The sequence below is a fragment of the Lycium barbarum genome, chromosome 4 (assembly GCF_019175385.1).
Source record: "Lycium barbarum isolate Lr01 chromosome 4, ASM1917538v2, whole genome shotgun sequence".
In the NCBI taxonomy this organism is placed as follows: domain Eukaryota; kingdom Viridiplantae; phylum Streptophyta; class Magnoliopsida; order Solanales; family Solanaceae; genus Lycium; species Lycium barbarum.
The window spans coordinates 47,027,669-47,051,805 of NC_083340.1; positions in this window are offsets into that span (position 1 = coordinate 47,027,669).

Consider the following 24,137-nt stretch of genomic DNA (forward strand, 5'->3'; position numbering starts at 1 on the left):
GACTTTAAGTCATCTTCTCACCACTCTACACTTAGATAAAAATCAACTCATTGGAGAGCTTCACCCAAACCCCTCTCTCGGCCAAGAGGAGAAAAAAATTCAAGACCATTTCAAGCCACTCCAAAAATAATTCCTTGGTGTAAACCCACTATATTGAGGTCCCTAAGTAGCGTGGAAGTATTGTTTGGATCATCTAACCATTCATTGTGTCCAATTGCAAACCCTAGCCATTTGTGGTATTGAAGAAGAAAGGAAAGTTTTGCTCTTGTCCTATGTGTTGTGAACTCTTATTTCATGTTGTAGTATGTTAATATGGATGAAAATCATGAAATGTAGTATGTTGGAAGTTGGGTCGTGTATGGTGTGTGAAGTTGTGTAAATAGGTGTTGTGACTAAGTGAAGAATTAACTCTATTTAGTATGTTGATTGTTGTAGGGTGAAGAAATGAATGAGAACTATCGATGTATGTATATAGGTGGGTATGCAGCCGTGTATATAGCCTCCAATTTGTAGCAAAGAATGAATTAATATCGCTTAGCGTCGAAATGGTTGTTGTGATGACTTTTATGTTGGAAATGAGAGTTTAATGTCCCAAAATTGATATGGTAAATGTGCGGACTGATTTGGAGAATTAGTGCACTTAATGTAATCTTTATTTATGAGGACCATCAACATACGTATATGTGTAGTGTGGACGAATGTGGGTCATATAATATGCCGAAGACCGCATTAATATCGCTTAGCGTTTTAGTTGTCGCCGTTATGAATTCTAGTCGGAAATGAGCATTTTAATGACTCAAGATTGATGTTGAGATTGTGTGGGCTGATTTGCTTGCTTGTTGTACGTTTGACGTAATTTGTATATTTATGAAAATGACATTGTTATATTGTGGATTGTTGATACAAAACACGAATTGAAATTGAGGAATGTGAAAGGAGGGTTGTTCTCGATTTTTGGGGGCTGTTTTCGGCCACATTGGATTAAATTATCGGATTGTTGGAAAATTTTTGTGAATTGTTTAGAATGTCTTTGAATATTGTTGGTAAAGATTCGGGTTGATAATTGGATGTACGAGCGATATTGTGGCTTGAATGTAAGCCGTCGAGTTAGTTATTATGAATGTTGTTGAATGATGAAAAAGAGAGTATTAATGTAATATTGCCTTTCGAATTGATTATCGATGTTGCTAGGTTGGTTATTGTGGTTGTTGTTGTTGATTTTGAGCGAGATAAATTCTCGGGTTGGCCTATTTACAGGGGAAATGCTGCCGAATTTTCTGTAGAATTTAGAGTTAGTTTGGAATAAATAAATTGCTTAAGTGCCTATGGTTAATATTGGATATTCGTTGGCATATTTGTAGGCCTTGGGGAGCCCGAGGCGTAGATTGGGATTAACTTTAGATCGGCTAGCTTGGAGGGCGTTCGAGGTATGTAAAGCTCCCACCTTCCTTCTTTTGGCATGCCTTAGTTTGGATAGGCTAGATTACGAACCTTTAGGAAAATCCTATGATTCGAAATCCGAGCACGGTATGATCTATATATATTCCTTGGCACTCTCATGTATGATTTGATAAAAGTATGAACCATTACGTCTTTGAAATAATCGCCTTCCGAACTTTGTATAAAAAGGTTTCACTTTAAAGAATTTCGAAATTTTTGAATGCCATATCTTTCGCATAAAGGCTCGGATTGTTTTGATATTTTCGTATGAGTTTGCATGGCCTATGATGAGTATGATTTCTATAGGCAGGCCCGACTCGGATAAATACCCGTCCGTGGGTCCCGCGACGTTCTTTTATGTAATTCGGAGAACTTTTGAAAGAATTTGATATAACTATTACTTCGATTTGCAAGTATGATTATTTTACTTATGTTTGAGGTTATGATAATGATTTTATGCATATGACTACTCACGACTCTACTCGTGCATTCTGTTATTCCCTTCGCCGAGTCCCGGTCTGATTCTGTTGTCGTGCGCACTTTGATATACTCCGGAGTTATGCTGTGCTTATGGTTCACCGAGCTACTCGCCAAAGAGGGTCGGGTTCCACTTATATATGATGTTATGGTGTGTATGGCGTTATGCTGGGTTATGATATGTGACGGGGATTCGGAGATTTGAAACCTTTCTGGTGTGATGCTGTGTTATGGCGCCATCGACGGGCGGGCGACCATATTCTTCTGTACATTCTGCATGACTTACATATTTTTAAAGTAAACATTTTGATACGACGGATTTGTACCTATTCTCTGTACTACTATTTCGTTTATGTCTCAGGTTTGCTTCTGTATATTCTGCTTTGCATACTCAGTACATATTTCGTACTGACCCCCTTTCTTCGGGGGCTGCGTTTCATGCCCGCAGGTACAGACGCACAGTTTGGTGATCCACCAGTCTAGGACACCCTCTTCTGCCGTTTGGAGTGCTCTTCTCATTTCGGAGCATACACTTTTGGTATATATATATTTTGTTCGCTATGTACGTATATATTTGCTCAGGGGTACGGCGGAGCCCTGTCCCGCCATATGTTTCTGTTGGTCTGTTTAGAGGTCTATAGACGTATTTGTGGGTGTGTGTGCCTACTTCTGTACAGATGTGTTCGTGTGACCCTATTCGTTATGGCAGCCTTGTCGGCGTGCACTTTGTATATGTTTTGGGCCGTTGCGCCATCCGTTAGCCTTGTCGGCTTTTGATACATTTGATAGCCTTGCCGGCTTTTTGACACACACACATATATATATATATATCCGCATACGGTTGCGTTGAGATGTGTTTGAACAGTTTGATATGGTTTTAGACGACATATAGTATTTATGGCCGTATATGCTATTTGTGTGTGTGATTCGATTGAATAAGTACGTCAGGGTGCCCAACTAGGGCGCCAGTCACGGCCTACGTGGTTGGGTCGTGACAGATGATACTTGAGGAAACACTGTGATGAGCTGGGCTCAGTTTGCATAAGAGTGATGTGAGAGCCGATATCCGATGGTTGTCTCGGAATCGTGGATTGTGTGTGAGTGATGTGAGAGTCCGATATCCAATTGTTGTCCCCAAATCGTGGATTGAGTGAGGTACATGGACTGCGCTGGTCCCCCCATGGGTTTTGCTACCGGAACGTCGATACTTCCGTCCGGAGTACATATGTACACAACATTGCATTGCATTTGCATTCATACATTATTGCATTGCATTGCATTATGGCTTATATTGTGATGATCTAGTGTTTTGCTTGTGTTGTTGGATTCGGATTGGATAAATTGAGACTTGGCACACTTAGGTTTAGATGCTTCCACCTAGGTGATGACGTGTACTTGGTTCTGTTTGTGGTTGACTTATGCTTGTTAATTTATCTGCTTATCTTGCTTTATTGTCTGAGTTATGTTAGCTATACTTAGTTGGCCTATGAAACCTACTAGTACTGTGGTTTTGTACTGACCTGCACTTGTTGCATTCTTTTATGAATGTAGAGTTCCAGGTTGGATCTGCTTCCGTCTCCCATGGCTGATAGTCGCTATCAGTACAGCTTAGAGTTTACAGGTTGAGCACGAGACATTCGCTGCCTTGGAGACTCCTCTTATCTATGCCTTATTTTTCATTCTGAGACATATTCAGACTTGATGTATTATTATATTTCCAGACTTGTATATTTCTAGCTAGATGCTCTTGTATGGATTAGACCAGACTCTGGGGTGTATTTTTCTATTTCCGCACTTGATTTATATTATTATCGTCAGACTTACGTGATTTATTCGCTTTCGCATATTTAGTTATTTATTTACATTTTTATTATCGTTGAGTTGAGGGTTCTCTTACCGAGGTGGGAAAGGTATGTGCCCGCACGACTTAGCTAAATTGGGTCATGTCAAGTTGGTATCAGAGTCCTAGGTTATCTGGTCTATAATACAAGAGCGTGTCTCATAGAGTCTCGTGGATCGGTACGATGAGCTCCGTACTTATCTACGAGAGGCTATAGAACATATAGGAAATCTTACTTTATTTCATTCTTTCGTGCTACTTATTTCGAATTGGTATTTGGAACAATCAAATTGGTATCTGACTCTTATCTCTTTTCTCAGAGATGGTGAGGTCTCGAGCTACTATAGCTCGAGGTCAGGTGCCAGAGCCCGCAGCTACGGCTGGCACCAGAGGGTGACCGACAGCCCGAGGACTCGGCAGAGCTAGAGGCCGCGGGGCTGCCCCAGTCAGGGGCAGGGCTCCTGCGGTAGGACAGCGGCATGAGAGATCTCCGTCTCTAGAGCCTGAGGATCAGCAGGATCGAGACCAGGCCGCTGAGGATAGTGTGGCCTCAGCACAGACACAACCCGAGATTACTTCTTATCAGACTATGCAGGATACTATGGCCAGGGTCTTACTCCATCTAGATGCCCAGCAGGTTGCCGCTGGTGTTACTACTGTTGGTGGAGGTTCATAGACCAGAGTTGGGGAGCAGAGCCCTGAGCAGAGACCTACTCGGGTAGCACACCCCGCTGCGCTATGGCTCCTCGTATTGATGCAGTGCCAGCCCCGGGTGATGATCTTAGGCCCCTAGAGGGCATAGTTATGACCGTATCTGATCAAAATGTTGTTGGGAGATTTAGGAAGCTGGAGCCGCCGAGGTTTTCGGGTACTACTGCCGAGGATGCTTATGAGTTCATCTTAGATATGCATGAGTTGCGGCATTGGATGGTGATCGTGGAGACCCATGAAGTTGACTATGTGTCCTACCAGTTTCGCAGTGACGCGAAGACTTGGTAGAAATATTTTGTTGCTTGCAGACTTGAGGGTTCCCCTGCCCTGACTTGGACTCAGTTCTACCAGGCCTTCCTTGAGAAGTATGTGCCCCGGTCTTTGAGAGAGGCGCGTAGGGAGGTATTTCTACATCTTCAGCAGAGGGGTATGTCTGTGGAGGCCTATGTGACCCGCTATTTGTATCTGGCCCGTTATTCTAGTCCTTTGATCCCTACCGAGCCTGACAGGATTAGGCGTTTTATTGGTGGGGTAGTCGGTTCACTTTAGATTCCTTGCCATATGATGGAGGCTATGGGGGCTTCCTTCCAGTCCATCGTCGAGAATGCTTTTTTGGTTGAGGCCGCTAAGGCCGTGTATTTGGAGGTGGTGGTGAGAAGAGGCAGCGTCAGATTGGGAGTTATGTTGGTTCTAGTTCGAGGGGCGCCGGTCAGTCTTCTAGGCCGTATCAGCCATATTCCGGCTGCCCTGTGCATTCAGCTTTGTTGGCTTCCCCCAGTGAGCCACCCAGGCAAAGAGCTCTTGAGAGTTTATTTTCTCGACCGGTAGACAAAGTTGTTTTATCCGGGTCCTCAGCTTCAATTTATCATCCTCCGACCTCTGTGACCTGTTATTCTTGTGGAGAGATTGGGCATGTTTCTAGGAGATGTCCCCGACCCACGCGGGATTATCAGCTACCGAGGACTCTGACATCATCTGGTGGTCAAGGTGGTGCTTCTCAGAGGGGCGGTGGTCAGTCAGGCAGCGGTGGTTCTCAGGGTTCTAGAGGTAGATCCCAGACAGTTAGAGGTGGGTCCCAGAGTGCTAGAGGGGGATCTCAGACTGGACGTGGTGGGGCCCATTGTTACTCGTTTCCAGGTAGGCTCGAGGCAGAGGCCTTAGATGTTGTTATTTCAAGTACTATTTCTGTCTGCCATAGAGCAGCATCTGTGTTATTTGATCTTGGATCCACTTATTTGTCATGACCCCAACTGGTGGGTCGTGCGGGCACCTACCATATTACTGACTAGTAGGCGAACCCCGACCAACCACCCAAATACTCATCCATTTTAAAATCAACCTTTCTTAAAACTCACAATATTGAAATAAAAACTTCATATAGACTCTGTTTTCAAATACAATAAAACTAAAAAGAATTTACCAGGATCTAGTCTAGACAAGTACAAGAGCTCCTACTACACAAGGAAGACAAAATAAATGACCCAGCCTCTGCCTGGAGTGAGATAAGCGAGGCTGTAGGAGGATGCCTGGTAATCCACACGAAGAAACTTCGACTTAAACCTGCAACATATCTACACCCCAAAAGAGATGTAGCAAGAGTAGTATCAGTACAACACACGTACTGGTAAGCATCATAGGTCGACTAAGATTAGTTCACGCAACACAATATAAAGTCAATAAGATAAACAGATAAGTCAAAGGCTCTCGGTATTCTCAATATAGATTTCTTCACTATCACCCTCTTACCTTTCTACTCCAGCTATTCGCTTCTTTTATTCCCAAGAATTACATGTGTTCTAATTAATCATAACCGTTCCCTTTCTTTCATCCAACTTATTAACTCTCGTCTCCACATCCACCCTATCCTCTAATTTCTACACTTTATCCGTAGAATTTATCTACTCAATTTACTTACTACGATATGATGCACCTAGGGAATGGCTTACCATTTGGAATCCGCTACTACACTTACCCTTATAATAGCCACCACCACATATAATCTCAACGAAATCATAAAGACGTATAAGCAATATAACCGATTGACAGTACCCACATGCATAACATAGAAATATGAGATGTAGTGCAATGTAGAATGCGATGCAAGGGCCCAACCATGCTGTACATACATGCTAACTGATGTCATTGCTCAGTAGTCATGACCTGCAGGGGACCCATGGTGTCCATCTTCCACTCTGTCATGACCCGACTAGAGGGCCATGACGGGTACCCTGAGCTGACTACCGAGCACCGCTCATTATGCTAACCATCATACTCAACCTGTAACACACATAACCCCCAAGGCAATACATATATATACATAAGCCCTCATGGCTGCAAAAATGTTATACAAAATATACACTGAGGTGGTCATAAGACATCTACTACCCAAATATATATATCTACGAGCCCCTAACTGGAGTACTGAACATAAGATCAGGACAGGACCCCGTCGTGCCCGAATATGTACCCAAAAGAATATATATCAAAAACTGCACCTCTGGAGTAGGGAAGTGCTCCTGTGCAAGCTGACTTGGTTCCTAAGAATCTGGGCCGTCTCCTTGTCTACCTGTGGGCATGAACACAACATCCATAAAAGAAAGGACGTCAGTACGAACAATGTACTGAGTATGTAAGGCGTGTATGATAACATGAAAAGAAAACATAGAAAACATAAGAAGAAAGTATAACTACAACTGCTTGCCTCTTGAGGCGGAATCTTGCATGCTCACTGTTTTACCTTTAAAACATATCACATATACATACATAAGCTATCTGAATCAATAACATCATTAGCCCACGTCCGGGGTAACTATTTCACGCCACCCACTAGTGGTGTCTGCCCATGCCACATAGACATGGTGTAGTAAGTCGCCCGCCTTAGCGGTGCTGCCCGACCGTCTAGGCACGGTGTAACCATCATTATATACTTATGATGAAGCATGCTTAAGAGCTCAAATAAAAGCTGTACTCCATCGGAGTGACGTAAGGTCGGTAACCTCCGAATTACATTACGGAATAATCCTCATCACTATATCTCACCTCAAAGGAAATATATCATGAGATGAGGTAACAACAAGAAATGACAATAATGGAATCATCAAGATAAGAATATCCATCTCATCATAGCATCATTATCATCATCACTGTCATGGAATATGTCTCATCTCTATCTCACGAGAGTCTCTTAAGAATCTTTAACTTTCATCTTTGGAATGTAAGAAGGTCATGGAAATATAGAAAAGAAGTCATAATATAGAAGTCATGCCTTTGAAAGAAAGGGACTAGCCTTACATACCTTTACGTCTCCTTAACTTTATCAACTAGAAGCTTCTCTCCCGAGCTCACGATTCTACATTCAAGGAAATTCGTACTAAGATTAGATAACCGAAAACATACTTGAAGCTAAGCTAAGGCGACTAAGGGCTAACAAAATTGGGCAACATTTCCTTTGTTTCTACAACTTTCCCCACATAATAGACAACTCCCAAACATCAATAGCAGCACCCATATTATCATGATCAATAACTTCACCAAGTTAGACATTATTCAATTCTCAAATTCGCCTTTCAAGATCACCCATAACCATCATCACAACACAACGTCATATGCATTCACATATAATACTTCTTCAACAATCTTAATATCACTCATAACAAGATTATACTCGTAACATGTCAAGAACTATGATTCAAGTCAAGCTATTATTCAAGAATATCATTATTTCTACATTTGGGCTTCATACTCTACTTTCTCCCATAATCCAAGTCTTTCAACTACTCAATATTCTTAATAACATGGAATGAACATAAAAATCATCTTTGATAATGTAGAAATGAACTTTGGATGGCAATACTTTACTTGGAGAAAACCTTAGCTTTAATTCAATGGAATTCTTGATCTCTACAAGCCCTAGAGAACATCCTTGCACTTGATTCTACTAATTTTTGGTGTTTAATCTTTGATTTCTCATGGGTTTATGTTGATATAGTTTGGGGAAGGTTATAGAGGTGTGGAGAGGGTTGGAGAAGATGATAATGAAACAAAAATATGAGCTTGGGTCGTCCATATATAAAAAAAAATCTGACCCATCGGGTAATTATACGATACGAACGACGAAGCGTCGATCAGATCGACGAGGTGTCGATCTAACCGTCAAAGTCGTGAAATTTCCAGTGAGCAACTTTCGTTTCCTTTCACTCTACGGTGAGAAGGACGGTCCGTCGAATTGATTGACGGAGCGTCGATCTGCTCCGTCGAATGGTCTTTGCGCTAAATCAATTTTACGGCACAATTGACGAAGTGTCGACCCGTCCGACGGTACAAAGAACGACCGTCGAACCCCCCCTTTCGTAAAACTGCAGTGAAGTTTCATTTTGACGAACTTTCCTCCCTTGCCTCAAATGTCTTTAGAATCTTAATTAGAACCATTAAGTATTCCCTCTTACTTGTAGAGACATCATATCCACCTTAACTTACGTTAGTCTATTCACTGCTCAGCAACCTGAAATTCCGAGGTGTAACACACTCATTCCGGATACTCATCAGACCCAAGCCATAAATTCTCCGCTCTGGAAAGAACCTCGCATGCGGATCCATCATATAGATTTCTCATATTCAACCCAAACGGCCATATGAACAAATAACACAACTTCCCCATACTCAGTCTTTCCTGCTCCATGTATTTCCTCATAACACATGTAATGCAATGCAATGATGCAATAAATCAAACAAGTTATGAATCATGCCCTTGGTGGGCGTAGTACTTATCACGATTTCCTTCAGTCCTCTTAATACAAACCTCTTGTTAACGAGAATGAGAATTATGTGAGTATTTCAATACATATGGAAATAAGGACAAAAATCAAGTACTCCTAGGGATACATAATCTAAACAACGAAATACCTCCTTCCAGCTATGATCCATAACCCATTCCCTATTCCATAAAACATACCCCTCAACGATGATAGCATTCACCACTCAATCAATACTCATTGTTACCCTAGCTAATATTTATACATAGTTTTAGTTAAGTTTTAGAATATGTCCATCCAAACTCCATGTCTGAAGACCTAATCATGCAATCTCCCGTCAACTTTAAAAGTATATACGATTCACTAATCAAAGTCTAACTCAAGTAAACCATAGCCTACCTTGTTGAAGAACAACCAATTGAATCCCCATGAATTTCTCGCCTTCCTAACCTTCATCCGAATCCATGAGAGGTGATAGTCGTTAGGAACGATATGGAGGAAAAAGAAAAAGTCTCTTTTCTTGGTGTCAAGGGTTTTTTCCCTCTTGTGGAAACCTAATAGCAGCCTTGGAGAGTCTTTTATTAAAAAAAAGGGTATAATAAAATAAGTGAACAAAAACACGGTCACTGCCCTGCTTCGACCGCTGCGGTGGTCGTGTGTCCGCTATAGCGGGACCGCTATGGCAGTACTTTGACCGCTATAGCGGTCTGTTTCCTTCCCTGGGCCCACGATTTCTAGTTCTATTTGAAATTTATTTTTCCCACTATTAATCCTTAAAACACTCCATAAGGCTTATTATTTACGATCCTAGACCTAGAATGGGCATGAGTTCGCAAAGTGTTAAATAACGACCAAACGGGTCGTTACACTAGATACCAATTAAATGACCGTTCGTCCTCGAACGATTGTGGGGTGAGGTGATGGTCACACCTTTGGACCTTGCACTATATGAGGTAGGACTTCGGGGTGTCGTCTCGAGAACGAAAAAATTTCAACAAAGATGGAAAAAAATTAGCCGCTATAGTGGTTGGATTATCGCTATAGCGGTACCGCTGCAGCGGTAGATCCACTGTCGCAGCAGCTATCGGCCAGAAACAAAATATAGGGGTGAACTCATCCCCCTTATAACTGAAAATCCTCCTCTCCTACGAAATTATTTTTCCCCATCCAACTACCTAGTCCCCTCATCTCCTTCTCTCTCCTTTTTAACCACCCTACCCCCTTCCATTTGCTAAAACACTACACAAGCAAAATCTAAGAAGAGAGAAAAATTTCTCTGCACCTAAGGTTCACTTTTTCTTGCCAGGATTGCAGATCTGTCGTTATTTCAAGGTATGTGCTCTCTTTCATTGTCCTATAACTTGTTTATGGCTTCCTATTTCGAAATTTTCATGCTTGACTTGCTAGATTGGAGAAAATTTTGGTTTCTTTGAATATGGTTTTTGATTTCTTGGGGTGGAAAGTTTCTTTGATCATGGAGGGTTATTTCGTCGTTCATATTGTTCTAGCAACAGTTATACTGAAGATTTACTTAGAAAGGGGTAGTTTTGTGTTGGGCTAGGGTTGTTTGTAGTGGTGCAATTTTTGATGTTCCTGCTCCAAATTTTGGTACCCATGTTAGTGGAAAGAGGGTGTTATAGGTTGTAGAAGTCATGCATGCTATCATACTACTTGATCTTTGACAAAAATGGGGAAACTAGGGTGAAAATTTGGGTTTCCTAAAAGTTGGGTTTAGGATTGTTTTGGGCTGGGGAAGATGGGTTCGTTGCGGTGGACATTTCATCGGTACATCAGTCCCGCTGTGGCGATGGCTTGGTCGGTGGCAGCGATCCCTGCTGTGGGGCCCACTGTAGTGGAACTCTGCTTGCTATAGTGAGCCCGCTACAGCGGCAAGGCAGCGCCATGGAGATGCCTGGTTCGCTGTAGCGGTCATTCCACTGCCGCAGTAAAGCTGCTTGTGGCAGAAATGAATTTTTGGGATTTTTACTAATTCATGCATGGTCTATCATTGCTAAACCTTAGTGCCACAAAATTCTAACTCGGTTTCTCCCCTTTTCAGGCTAACTCTCTCTCCCTCTATTATGGCGAATTCACAAGAACCGCAAGAACAACAACAACAACAACAACAACATCAATAACAACAAAAAGAAAAACAACCACCAGCTCTCCCCACATACGTTAAGTTCGCCTCCCATGCCTGTAAGAGGCGTTACATGGAACAACAGACTAAGGGCCTTCTCCACGAGCGGGCCTTCATTATGGACCGGGTGGAGGAGCTGGCCCCAGAGTTCTATCAGCTTCTACATCACATAGGATGGGACCCGCTAGTCTAAGAGCCAAGAAATGTTAACTGCAACTGGGTCAGGGAATTCTATGCTATGCTCCCTACTGTTGGCTGGACTACCTCAGAGATTAGAGGGGTCAACATAAAAGTGGGCACTGAGGCCCTCAATGCAGTTTATGGGCTGCCCAACCCTTCAAAGGCTAAGCTTTGGACTAAAGACCATGAGGGAAATGGGTCGTGGTTGGTGAGGATGCTGGTGAAAGAGTCAAAGAGGAGGAAGGCTACCTGGCGTGTCACCCGTTCGGCTATTAAGAGTCGATATTTCACTACTGAGGCTCGGAGGTGGCTGAAACTCATTGCTCAGCGGGTTCGCCCCTCGAGCAATATTACTGACGTCACTTGCCCCTGAGCTCTTATGGTGGCTTGCATCCTGGATGGCGTGCCTGTTAATATGGGATGCTGGTAATTGGGGAGTGGCAAGGTTTTATGCCCAAGGCTGGTTCGAGTTTGATGTTTCCCTCCCGGATTACCCATCTTTGTCGTAATGCTGGGGTGCCTATGGAGCCTAGGGACTGCTATGTAGAGTGTGATGTCGCTTTTGACCCACTGAAGGTCAAGGGAGCACAGGCCAGGGGCAAAAGAAAGAGGATTGGCTCGGATGATAGCGATGACAGTGATGGCCCACAGGGCGAGAGTACAGTCACAGACCACGGGTACCCTGGAGCGCATGGAGGCAGATATGGCTGCGGTGAAGGCAGCCATGATGGGGTTTGCACGACCTTCCTTGAAGGCCGGGTCATCTAGTAGTGCTGCGGGTACTGACTATTTTACTACTGAGTAGATGAGAGCTACATGGAGACCCAGACCAAGATGGGAGAGGCTGTGGATGCCTTGCAGAGCGCCTATGGATCCTTGACTCTTACCCATGCGGGTCTCCGAGATACTTGGACAAGTAGAAGAAGAAAAGTCGGGCTAGGGACAAGCTGTTCGTGAGGATGTGGAAAGGCATCAAAAGCCTTTTGAAAGCCCTTGTCCCAAAGGCGAAACACCCCAAGGTGACCATGAGGGATTCCCCTCAGTTCTCCTTCTTTAGTACGTCCGGGTTTGGCAGTAAGGACTCTAGCGACTCGAAAGATGGTGGTGACGAGGTTACTAGCTGCGGGGTGGCTTAGAGATTCCCCCCCTTTTTATATCATCTTAGTTTATCAGTTGCTCTGGCAGGGCTTTCATGTTCAGACAATCTTTTTATTTTTGGCTGTGTTTTGGGATGTTCGGATAATCTTACTTTTATTTGTTTTTGGTGCGGGTGCCTTAGTTTGAGTGTGCTCGTAAGAAAATTGCCCTAATCGGGCGGATGTTTTATGCAAGTATTTGCTTTGGAATCGGTTTTCTCGAGGTTTGTTGGTAGATCATATAGGTTGGAAAAACAGGGGAGGAAAGGAGGGGCTACTGGTCTCCTGATACCGCTGTGGCGGTCACTTGATCGCTGCGGCGGTATCGCTATGGTGATAGAATTCTCACTATAGCGGACCCTTGCAGAAGTTTGGGTCTGCCATAACGGCCTGATGCTTGCTATAGTGAGCCCGCTATAGCGGTCCACTTACCATTGCAGCGGTGCTTTATTGGCAGTGGGCAGAAATTTTGCCCACCAATTCAGGTCGCATAGGGGCTCACTTATGTGCATTGGCGCGTAACAACATGATTTTCACCTAACGAGTAAGAATGCACCATTAACTTGCCAAACGTTCTAAAATATGCACACAAACTGTAAATCTTAAACTTATCATAGAAATTTTCATTCGTGCACACAATTAATGCACACCTACTCGTGGGAAGTGTTCCTTGAGTCGATATATAGAGAGATACCAATTGGAATCGACAGATACCAATTTTCCCGTCAAAATACCAATTGGAGTCAACCAAATACCAATTGGATCCAACTAGGAGACGACGTAACGGGGTAGAACGTTAGAATGAATAAAAGGGAAACATCTAAATGTCCTATATCCTCTTGCGGATGGGTACGAACGTCATCGTACCATTCCACAAAACTCTACTGGACATTTGCTCTTGTACTTTTGAGACCGGTAACCTAGGCTCTGATACCAACTATCACGACCTCAACTGGCGGGTCGTGTGGGCACCTACCATATTACTGACTAGTAGGCGAACCCTGACCAACTACCTAAATACTTATCCATTTTAAAATCAAACTTTCTTAAAACTTACAATCTTTAAATAAAAACTTACAGACTCTGTTTTCAAATACAATAAAATTGAAAAACATTTCCCAGGATCTAGTCTAGACAGGTACAAGAGCTCCTACTCCACAAGGAAGACAAAATAAATGACCCAGCCTCTGCCTGGAGTGAGATAAGTGAGGCTATAGGAGGATGCCTGGTAATCCACACGAAGAAACTTCGACTTAAACCTGCAACATATCTACACCCCAAAAGGGACGTAGCAAGAGTAGTATTAGTACACCACACGTACTGGTAAGCATCTTGGGTAGACTAAGATTAGTTCACGAAACACAATATAAAGTCAATAAGATAAACAGATAAGTCAAAGGCTCTCGGGATTATCAATATAGATTCCTTCACTATCACCCTCTTACCTTTCTACTCCAGATATTCACTTCTTTTATTCCCAAGAATTACATGTGTTCTAATTAATCATAACCGTTCCCTTCCTTTCATCCAACTTATTAACTCTCGTCTCCACGCCCACCCTATCCTCTAATTTCTACCCTTTATCCGTAGAATTTATCTACTCAATTTACTTACTACGATGTGATGCACCTAAGGAATGGCTTACCATCTGAAATCTGCTACTACACTTACCCTTATAATAGCCACCACCCCATATAATCTCAACGAAATCATAAAGGCGCATAAGAAATATAACCGACTGGCAATATCCATATGCATTACATAGAAATATGAGATGTAGTGCAATGCATAATGCGATGCAAGGGCCCAACCATGCTGTGCATACATGCTAACTGATGTCATTGCTCAGCAGTCATGACCTGCAGGGGACCCATGGTGTCCATGAACCACTCATTCCGGATACTCATCGGACCCGAGCCATAAATTCTCCGCTCCGAAAAGAACCTCGGACGCGGATCCATATCATATAGATTTCTCATATTCAACCTAAACGGCCATATGATCAGATAACACAACTGCCCCATACTAAGTCTTTCCTGCTCTATGTTTTTCTTCATAACACATGCAATGCAATGCAATGATGCAATAAATCAAACAAGTCATGAATCATGCCGTTGGTGGGCGTAGTACTTATCACGATTTCCTTCAGTACTCTCAATACAAACCTATTGTTAACAAGAATGAGAATCATGTGAGCATTTCACTACATTTGGAAATAAGGAAGGAACTCAAGTACTCCTAAGGATACATAATCTAAATAACGAAATACCTCCTTCCAGCCATTATAGATAACCCATTCCCTATTCCATAGAACATACCCCTCAATGATGATAGCACTCACCACTCAATCAATACTCATTGTTACCCTAACTAATATTTATACCTAGTTTTGGAATATGTCTATCCAAACTCCATGTCCAAAGACCTAATCTTGCAATCTACCGTAAACTCTAATAGCATATATGATTCACTAATCAAAGTCTAACTCAAGTAAACCATGGCCTACCTTGTTGAAGAACAACCAATTGAATTCCCATGAATTGCTCGCCTTCCTAACCTTCATCCGAATCCATGAGAGGTGATAGTCGCGGGGAACAATGTCACGACTCAACTAGGGGCCATGAAGGGTACCCGGAGCTAACTACCGAGCACCAGTCATCCTGCTACCCATCATACTTATCCTGCATTCATTTATTATTCTTAACACAGTTAACTATGAGGAGAAATCATATTCCCTTTCAAAACATATCTACCTTTTTATACATGCGTCTTTCGGCTATCAAAATAATATATGTATACTTATGCATTGAAGAAAATGATGAGACCATACTACCCACACATACGTATCTACGACCCTCTACTAGAGTACTAGACAGTTGGACGGGACAGGACCCCGTCGTGCCCAAGACATATGTACACAAAATAATAAATCAAATACCACCTCCGGAACAATGGAGTGCTCTCTTAAATCTGCTGATCAGCTCCCTGTCTACCTGTGGGCATGAACACAGCGTCCAAAGAAAAGACGTCAGTACGAACATTGTACTGAGTATGTCAGGTATGAATGAAATCGACATAGTAAGGAAATCATGAAACATGAAATGAAGATATAACCTGCTTAACGTTTAAGAGTAAAATGCGTTTTATACATATCACATATATCAACATAGCACATGTACCATCGTCATTAACCCGTGTCCGGGTAACCATCATACGCCGCCCACTAGTGATGGTCATGTACGACCTTCTAGGCACGGTGAAATCGTAAGCAGCCCGCATTGGCGGTGACATGTCCGGCCATCTAGGCACGGTGGAATCGTAAGCAACCCGCATTAGTGGTGATATGTCTGGCCATCTAGGCTTGGTGGTATCATATCATTATATACTCATCATAAAACATGCGTTTGGACTCAAGGTAAACTAAAACTATATCGGGGTGACGTAAGGTTGAGAACCCCCGATTACATTATGGAGTGATCATAATCATCATACCTCACCTTGAAGGAACTAACATTATAAGGTGGGTCTAACATAATGAATCAACATCAAGGGATCGTAGTTAGGGTCATTAGCTTCGTAGAAGCATCATATCATGGGATTTAGAATTCCTTAGACTTAAACTCATCATCATCATTATCATACTCATAACATATCTCTTTTCTTTATCTTAGGTGAAACTCTTTATAATCATAGACTCATCATTTCCGATATGTAGGAAAGCCATGGAAAGATATGAGGATTCATGCCATAGGAGTCTTGCCTAAGAAAGAAGGAACTAGCCTTACATACCTTTTCGTTTAGCTACTATATCACTTGAACATTCTCCTCCAATATTCACGTTTCTACCTTCAAGAGAGTTCATACAAACATTAGATAATCGATAGCTTAAGCATACTTGACTAAAGCTAGAGAAAATTGGGGAGCATCTCCTTTGTTTATACAACTTTCTCCATATCATATATCAACTCACAAACGTCACTAATAATATTCATAATTTCATAAGCAACAATCTTCATTCACCTACTTTATCCAAATTTCCCAATTTCACTTCAAATTATCCATAACCATGGTCATAGTACACTATTACATTCATTCCTATATAATGCTTATCCCATGTTGCTAATGTCATTTATAGCATTATTTATAATCACAACATGTCAAGAATCATGATTCATTCTAAGCTACTACTAAAAAATGCCACTACTCTCATATCCATGACCCATCTTCCACCTCCTTTTATAGTCCAAGCCTTTCAACCCCCCAATAACCTAAACAACATGAAATGATTATAAAACTTACCTTTGATAGTGTGGGAATGAGCTTTGGGTGGAAACACTTCACTTGAGGAAAACCCTAGTCTCACTTCCAATGAGATTTCTTGTCTTAGATGAACCCTAGTGAGTTTCTTGCACTTGATTCTCTTGGTTTGATGAAGTTGATCATTATTTTCCCTTGGATTCTTGTAGGAGAAGTGTTGAGAGGGTTCTAGAGAATTCTTGAGGTGTGGAGTGAAAAATGAAATGAAATAAATGAGGTTGGGGTCCCTTATATTAACTTAAAAATCTGTCCCGACTTGGTTATATGGACACACATACGGTCCGTATAATTTATATGGGCCGTATGTGTGACCGTATCTTTGGTCCAGTGAAGGCTTCCATTCTGGGCAGCTTATACGGTCCAACATACGGCCAGTATCTTTTATACGGTCCGTATAGTGGACCGTATAAACCACAGTCTTTCGAAACTTGTTCTCGTCGACTCGTTTGATCTCCAATCCTTATGGAACCTTCTTAACACTTTCTTAACACTTCATTAGCAATCTAAGAAACGTTATAAATCTTCTTCTAAGACGTCATTAAGCCATCATTAACTTTGTACTTTGTAAATCTTTTCCGATACACAACGTATACCTCACCTTCCTTGACAACTTTCTTCTCTTACCTCGAAGGTCTTTGTAATCTCAATTAGAACCATTAAATAATACTTCTTACCTATAGAAACATCGTATACATTGTGCCTTTCATTAGTCTATTCACTTTGCAACAACATGAAATTTTCTGAGGTGTAACAAACAATGTGGAGGAAAAAGAAAAAGTCTCTTTTCTTGGTGTCAAGGATTTTTTCCCTCTTGTGGAGACCTAATTCTTTTTTTAATGAAAACCACCAAGGTGGCATTTTATTCAAAACAAAAGAGTCTGTACAAAATCAAAAAGAAAGGAAAAAATAAAAAATAAAAAGATCAAAAAACATGCAGAAATAACAACCAAACCAAGCTAATCAACAAATAACTCCTGGATACTTGACTTTCCTCCAATATTCACACCTCAAAGCTCTCACCAGGTGTATGGATTTCAGTCTGTGAATTTTCTTCTAGAATCCAGGTATGTAGTTCATCAGGATTCTAAGGTTGTCAAGTTGCACTCAGAAGAGGGAATGCCAAAGAAGAACATACTCATATATTAGTTAGCATCCTTCTCATAGGGAATGATCATGAAACACACTAGTACCACCCTATATAAAATCTGTCAACTAATGTACAAGAGATGATATGGAGCTTAGGCATTCTGGAAAAAATTTGCAACTCTTGAAGACTGCAAATCTGCTTAAGTTGTTGTATGATCAGGTGCGACATCAATGCCATGCCACCCTAAACTTGAAAGTTGCAAGCTGCTCAAACTGTTGATGATCTGCTGCACAGCCTGCATAGTTGATCAAGCTGTTGTTGATGTGCTGCACTGCTAGTAGGTTGTTGCAATTATTGTATCAAGTCCTTCTGTCCCTTGTGTATCTGATTCTCAAGTTAGGAACTTGAGCTTTATCCATGTTGATTAAATTCCTTGCCACACTAGGTAATTCCTGAAAATTATGTAACTGAACTGTACCTGCAAAATTAACAGCTAAGTTAGTCAAAAACTCTTCCACTGCATTCCCTTCTCTAAATATGTGCTGAATCAGTGAGGTCCGATTCCTCCTTCTTCTATTGATCACCTTAACTATTAGAATAATGCTCCAAGGCACTTCCCATTCACTAGATATAAACTTCTTCATGGATAAGGAGTCAGTTTCAATTATTAATGGACACAGGTTGTGACTTTCACAATATGCAACACCATCCCTTAGAGCCACAGCTTCTGTAATCAAACTTGATCCATTATCAGTAAGTTTCTTTCCTTCAGCATATATAAGATCACCACAATCATTTCTCACACAAAAGGCAGCTGAACTAGGACCAGGATTACCTTTTGCTGCACCATCATTGTTCAATTTGAACCATCCTGTAGGTGAAAAGTCCTATCTTACAACAACACAGGTAATGTCAGGTTGGAAACTTTCCACATATTTGACTATATCAGGCTATTTGTGTGGTATGTCCTGCCATGCAGGGAATTTAACTCTACAGAACCTATGAATGTTTTCCTGGATCTCATGCAATACTCTATATAATGACAAAGTCCCCCATGCATTGTCGTATTTCTCCACGTCCATATCTGCCACAAGATCATGGCAGGAACAACTCTAAACACCACCTTTAGCTAATAGTAACAATCAGCCTCCCACCAGATTTGAATAGCATGCTTGACATTATGACCTACCATGGATATCCTGCAGCTTCAGAGAAGAATTTCCACACTTTGCTTGCTAATTCTCCATTAAGAAACAAATGATCAATTGTTTTTTGTCGATGTGCAGTACAACAGTAGCACCTAGAAACCACAGGAATACCAATACTTTGCAACACCTCATGAGCTGTTATCTTGAACTTCCACATCCTCCATAGCAGGAAGTTGATCTTGGAAGGCACCCCTTTTATCCACATCTGCTTATAAACCTGTGAGTAGTTTGTTCTTTGTCTTAATAATTCCCATGCACTAGAAACTGTGAATTTGCCAGTACTTGTCATCATCCACTAGGGCTTGTCCCATTGACCTTCTTCAATATGGACTTTCAACTTCTTTACAACATGATTAGCAATCTCCTCAGGCAAATAATAATGCAGCAATTCCTCATTCCATCCATTTTTCGTAATAAAGTGACTCAATCCTCTATACTGTCATCAGTAATGAAGTCATTAGGAACAACATAGTGTAATGCTCCTAATTTAGTCTAGTTATCATACCAAATGTTAGCAGTACCACTATGTGTTTCCCACTAGATTTCTTGTTCAATGCTATCTCTAGCTTCTAACACCATTTTCCATACTTGAGATCCTTCTTTCCATGTAACATATTGTGGATACTGCTTTTTGCAGTATTTATTCCAAAGGAAGTTTGGCCAAAGAGAGTTGGAAGTCCTGAATGTCCACCATAGTTTAGCATTCAAAGCCTTGGATACATCAAAAAGGGACCTGAATCCCAATCCACCTTCTTCAACTGGAAAACACATATTTAACCAGGCAGCCCAATGTCTAGCCTTCACATCCTCTTTACTAGACCAGAAAAACTTAGCAAAAATCTGATGGATCTCCTTGATCACACACTTTGGAGGCCTTATAGCTGATAGAATATGGATAGGAAAACTTTGAAGCACACTCTTGATCAATACTGCCTTGCCTCCTGGTGAAAGAAGCCTACTTTTCCAGGCTTGCAATTTGTCTCTAATCCTCTTAATAAGGTCTGTATAATCAACTTTCCTTTTCCTTGCATGAGTTATTGGGCAGCCTAAGTAAGTAAAAGGAAAGTTTCCTCCTTAATACATTGGAGACCTTAGAATGCATATAGAAATAACTTTTTTCTCTTATTAATCAACTGACCAGAGCGGTCTTCATAAGCCTTCAAAGTATCCATAATTAGCTCCAATGGTTTTGCATCAGCTGAAGCAAAAACTATGGTGTCATCTGCATAAGCCAAGTGATTAAGATTGGCACTCCATTTTGGCATTCCATACCCTTTGAAAGCTTGATCATCAAATAATGCATTAAGAGCCCATGTTAGTACTTCAACAGATAGTATGAATAGGACAGGTGATAAAGGACCCCCCTGCTTAACTCCTCTTGATGAATGAAAAAAACCATGAGCCTGTCCATTTACTAGTACTGAATACCAGTTGTTAGCTAGTATCCTCCATATTATATTAATACACTGCTCAGAAAATCCCATTCTCCTCAGAACCTTCATCATAAATACCCAAGAGACTCTATCATAGGCCTTAGTCATGTCCAATTTGATGACTACATTAGCTGGCTTGCCTCTTAACCTTATATCAGAAATAATTTCTTGGGTTAGCAAAACATTCTCAATGATATTTCTGCCCTTTACAAAACCTGATTGATTGGCAGATATCAGTCTAGATAGGGCCTTCTCCAATTTGTTATGCACCACCCTAGAGATAACTTTGTTGATAAAGTTACTAAGGCTAATAGGCCTCATGTCCGAAAAGCTTACCACTTCATTCTTCTTATGCAACAAAACCAGGTTTGTATAAGTAATAGACTTAGGCAAAGTCTGACCCTCAAAGAACACCTTCACCACATTAAATACATCAACACCAACAGTTTCCCAACAACATTGATAAAAAATACATGTGAGTCCATCTGGACCACTAGCACTATCCCCTGATAATTCAAACACAGCCTGCTTGACCTCTTCCATAGTTGGGATAGCAACAATGTCTGCATTTTCCTCATGTGAACGCATACTAGGAATATGATCCAATATAGCCATTTCAGATTGAAAGTTCTGCATTGAATCCTGACTGAATTGCTTCTGATAAAAGGAGATGGCCTCATCAGCTATCTCATTAGCACTTTCTATCTAGTTACCATCAGCATTTTGAATCCTCCTAATCAGAGTTATTTTCCTCCTACCATTGACAATATTGTGAAAAAATCTGGTGTTTCTATCCCCCTCAGCAAAGCAATAATAGCCAGACTTTTGTCTCTAAAACTTCTTTTCATAGTGCAAGTATCTCTTAAGTTCATCTTGACCTCTTTGTAACACCATTCTATTAACTTCAGTAGGAGACTATTCAAACAACTATTTTTTAATTCTCACAATGTCCTCTCTAATAGTCAACTGGTTGAATATGTCCCCAAACACCTGCCTGCTCCGTGCTGATAAAACAACTTTAATTTTCTTCACTTTTTTTTAAAAGATAAGAACACCTCCCTTTCCTCTTCTACTTGCCAGTTATGAGTTACAACTGATTGGAAAGATTTAGGATCTACCCAAAACTTCAGATATTTGAATGGCCTAATAAATTGCTGCTGTTATTCATTACAAGATAACAACAAAGGATCATGGTCAGAACCAGTCCTAGCAAGATGGTCCATTTCAATGAGACCATACCATTGCTGCATCAAATTATTATATAGCATTCTATCAAGCCTTTTGAAGATACACTACCCATCAGATCTCCCATTCCCCCAAGTGAAAAGGCTTCCTTTAAAACCTACTTCGCTTAGTTCACATGAGTTAATACAAAATGCAAAGTCTTCATATTCAGATGGAAATACTAGCAGTCCACCAATATTCTCTTCCTCATTCAAGATCACATTAAAATCACCTCATATCAGCCAAAGAGCTACCATCCCATCAGCTAGAACATAAAGACTATTCCACAAAGCTAATCTTTCAATTGCATCAAACTTTGCATAGACCATGGTGACAAACATGATCTTGTTCATCTGTTAGAAAGTAAGCTTACAGGAAATTTGTTAGGAATAATCCCACAGAATATTCACATCTATATCTGTATTAACAAAAAACCAGATCTTCCCAGAGGCATTATAATAAGGATGCTCCATTCCTAACTTTCTCTTATATTGTTAAATATGTCGAGTATGTTGAAAAGGTTCCATCAGTGCCATAAGGCTAAATTTATGACGCCTATGCAACATCTGCACTCTATGGAAGGCTTTTTGAGTCTTTACTGTTCTGATATTCTAGAATAATTTTTTTTATCATAACTTTTTACCTTTTGCTGCTCTGTATGGAATAACTCTAAGTGGTTGCCCTTTAGAGTTACCATGTTTCTTCTTTGATGCCTTAGAATGAGATTTTGGAGATATGCCTGCTGCCACTCCTACATTATTTAAGACTGCAGCCACAGCCTCAGATTCCTCAACATCACAGGTGCTTGCAGCCTTTTCACCTGTTTCATGAATAACCTCAGACTCTATGATATTATGAGAGACAACATCATGCAGGTCCTTCATAGGATATTTTATCTTAACAACTTCCACAGGTAAAGGAACCTGAACAATAGCTTGTGAGTTACTATCATTCTCTTCCTCTATATCATTTGTGTGGACCTGTTTATCATCCTCTAAATCATTGACCTGCATTTCTTCCACCAGCTTACCAGGCTTCTCAGCATATAGTCTTTTCTCACTATCTTCTTCTGCTAGGATATTGTCTTCTATTTCAACCTGTGTTGTAGCATGATTTGGTTCCTCTTCCTCGACTGTCTTTTCTCTAACAAAGGATTTATTCACCAACTCCATTGTAGTCTCTCCAATTGCATCTGTAGGCACATTATTCAATTTGTCTATGTTATTCCTGGATACCTCAGTCTTCTCACCTGGCATGACAATATTTGGCTTAACAACACTAGTTTTCTCATTCGGCATTGCATTATCAATTGTCATGGGACTGCAATCCTCATCTCTATGAACTTGATCATTCACTTCTTCTACATTTGCTTTGTCTACCATAACTGTATTAGAATCTTTTGATTTGTCTAGGACTTGTACAACTCCTGAAGGTGATCCATCATTATCAGTCTCCTGTTGCTCATCTTGTAGAACATCAAACTTGTTGTGACTATTGACACTTTCCTTGACCTAATTCTGGTTAGTAAGCTCTCTTCCATCCTTGACTACATTCCAATTTCCTGGATCACCTAGAATCCTTTCACTGGCTAGGATTCTTGCTCTTCTTTTTCTAAATTTCTGATAATTCCATCTGTTTGATTATCGCATCCCATGAGAATCAGGTTTCTCACTTACTTCCTTTCATTTTTCCACTAGATTAGCTTGTTTCTCCTTATGAACAACCATCTCTTTCCCTTTCTCCATGTTGACAACTGCATTGCCTTCCACCTGATATAATTCAGGATGCAAGTTCCAACATCCATCTTCATTGTGGCCTTGTAGTTTACACTCATGACAATATTTTGGGAGATTTTCATACCTGATTTTGACTTTTTTTAATTCTGATCTCATGAGACACTTCATCCTCTATATCCATGTTAACAAAATTAGGAAGTTCACCCAACAAGTCAATCATCACCTTTACCCTAGCACAACTAGTTCTAGTACGATTATCAGTAGCCTTATCAGCATACAAAGGAGTACCAACAGCTGATGCAATTGAAAAAATAGCCTCCTTCACGAAGAAAGTGGGCATTAAATCAGGAAATGATATCCATGATATTACTTTAGATGTTTCGTCATCTATTTTAAACTTTGTATCATAAATAAGAGGCCTCATCAAGTATGAATATCTATATTTGGAGTTTAAATA